The sequence below is a fragment of the Penaeus chinensis genome, chromosome 22, assembly GCF_019202785.1.
Source record: "Penaeus chinensis breed Huanghai No. 1 chromosome 22, ASM1920278v2, whole genome shotgun sequence".
Lineage (NCBI taxonomy): Eukaryota > Metazoa > Arthropoda > Malacostraca > Decapoda > Penaeidae > Penaeus > Penaeus chinensis.
This window is the reverse complement of record NC_061840.1, coordinates 10138207-10140706: the sequence shown is the minus strand read 5'-3', so window position 1 is coordinate 10140706 and position 2500 is coordinate 10138207. Positions and strand designations below refer to the sequence as shown.

Here is a 2500-nt window from a genome sequence, read left to right as displayed (position 1 = left end):
CTGCAGTGGATACTCGGCTGACGCGGGAATGGACAGTAATCCGCCACCGCGGGTATTCTACTCTATTAGCATATCGACCTCCCAAGCGATTTATCATCAAAGAAGAGACGGTTCAAACCTTTATCTTACAAGGCATGCGTAGAGAAGCCTGATGACCTTTGCCAGAGCACGAGGCTTCGGGACCATATGATCTTGATGCGGTCCTGTTCTAAATAACAGTTCACAAACCATAAAGAATTCAGTTTCATTTAAGCGAGGCTTTAGTTATACTGACATTGAGTAGAGATTATTTGAATCTTAGCCACAACAGCAGGCGTCTAAATAGACTTGCATATAGCGCTTAAACTAATGCACTAATATAGATGGACGTTAACAGAGATGAATGAGACAGCAATTATTTGTTATCTCTTTTTAATCCGATAATGTTCTTGTTTTAGACACGTGTTGCTTCATTTGGATCGCTTTAAACCTTTTTAAATTTTGCTTACTATATCTTGCGCCCTTTGATGTTTGATTTTTTTTTTTTTTTTTTGTAGAAATGTAAAAGTTGGAATGGAAAATAACAATCTCTAATCGTCTGTTATAGTTATGCATTTGAGCTTTGATATATGAATACACATACTTACAAAAACACACACACACACACACATACATACGAGATTAGAAGTAGGGCTTTGCCGTGACTTATGTTCATTTTTTCACAAGCTGTCATAGGACTGTCCAGTGTTCCAAATATAGGTCTATGCAATTTTGACATGCCGTGGCAACTAAAGGAGCAAAGTAAATTTACAGCAGCACTGTGAATTATATTTATGCAAGTAAACAATTAATACACGGTTAATTGCTATAATATAAGTGAAGCGAGTTATCTGCATGGGATATGAAACATGCATCGAAGAACTCTTTATTGTTATTTTTCATTGATTTTTCTTCTTGGACACTGAAACGTTAGGAACATCTTTTTCCCTTAAATTTTGACAGGTGTTCCCAGCATCTGGAACCAATAATCCGAGTGCTTTCTAAGAGTTGTATGAAACAGGATTAACTTTACATTCCATATTTTGCCAACTTAAATCCTGAATACTTCACAAAATTTCTATACCAAATATATCACACCACAAATTCCTAAAGGATATAGAGAAAGAAAAAGAATTAAAAGATGTTATGGCATGCAAACAATCTGTTGTAAAAACTTGTCAAGAGAAGACACAGGGGTGACAACTTCCACATAAGGATAATTTCTCGCCTTCCTTTTTTTAAAAAAAGGAAGGAGAGTTTGGCTAATCAGTGCTTCATGACTTACAAAGGACTTAGTAGATGTTTACCAACACCTTAAGCAGATGCCGCAAAACACATAAGGCAAAGAAGGTCAACGACAAGGCAGACTCTTGTTCTCAGATGTAAATATCATTACCATTCATCTTCGTGTGAGTGGTACTTGTCAAGGCAGCAGCTTCTCACCATCTCTGTTCTTTGTTCCCACTGTCATGTGTGTATAATAATAATACGTCTACTGCTCACGTTTCCTGGAGGAAGAATCTGCTTAGAGTGAAGTGGAGTCTCCTTTGAACCCGAGATGAAAGGTAAATATTGTGCCACGGACGCCATTAGCTAGTGTGGTTGGTACTCGTGCTTTATACAGTGAATCTCACTCTCTATCACTCACTCACTCACTCACTCACTCACTCACTCACTCACTCACTCACTCACTCACTCATTCACTCACTCTCTCTGGCACTATATGCGTGCGTGTGTGTGCGTGTGTGTGTGTGTGTGTGTGTGTGTGTGTGTGTGTGTGTGTGTGTGTGTGTGTGTGTGTGTGTGTGATTCATATAGATAGATAATAGAATGAACGCTTTCAGTCTCCAAAGGACGTATCAACTGATTATTACAAAAGGGACGTTATTGAAGATAGATTAGAAGGGTGGATGTGAAACTAGCATATTAAGATTATTTTGAAAATGGACATAATAAACAGAGAGGTTTTAAAATTATGCTTATTTTGATACGCATTTATTGAAGACAATTAGTGACAATGACTAAATATATGAAGTTACGATGGGGTCATGAGCAATAACACATAAGGAAAATAGATATAGTGAAATAAGAGCGAGAATAAGGTGCATTTCTGCGGTAAATCAATGTATTAGAAATTGTTTCCTTTGCATAAGGTGCTTAATAATAAAGACAAAAATGATGAAGATAATAATAATAATAACAATAATAATGATAATGATACTTATAATAACAATGAAAATGATGATAATATAATATAATAATAATAATAATAATAATAATAACAATAATAAAAATAATAATAATAATAATAATAATAATAAAATAATAATAAAAATATGATAATATAGTAATAATAATAATAATAATAATAATAACAATAATAACAATAATACAATATAATAATAATAATAATAAAATAATAATAATAATAATAATAATAATAATAATAATAGTGATAATCATGATGATGATAATGATAATG

The 2500-nt window shown here is 33.6% G+C and overlaps 1 protein-coding gene across 1 annotated transcript in view; it reads right to left on the bottom strand.

Moving 5' to 3' along the window:
* The window catches only part of LOC125036935 (vasopressin V1a receptor-like), a 122574-nt gene that overhangs the window by 70597 nt on the left and 49477 nt on the right, over nt 1-2500 (bottom strand). The gene's annotated exons all lie outside the window — the stretch shown is intronic.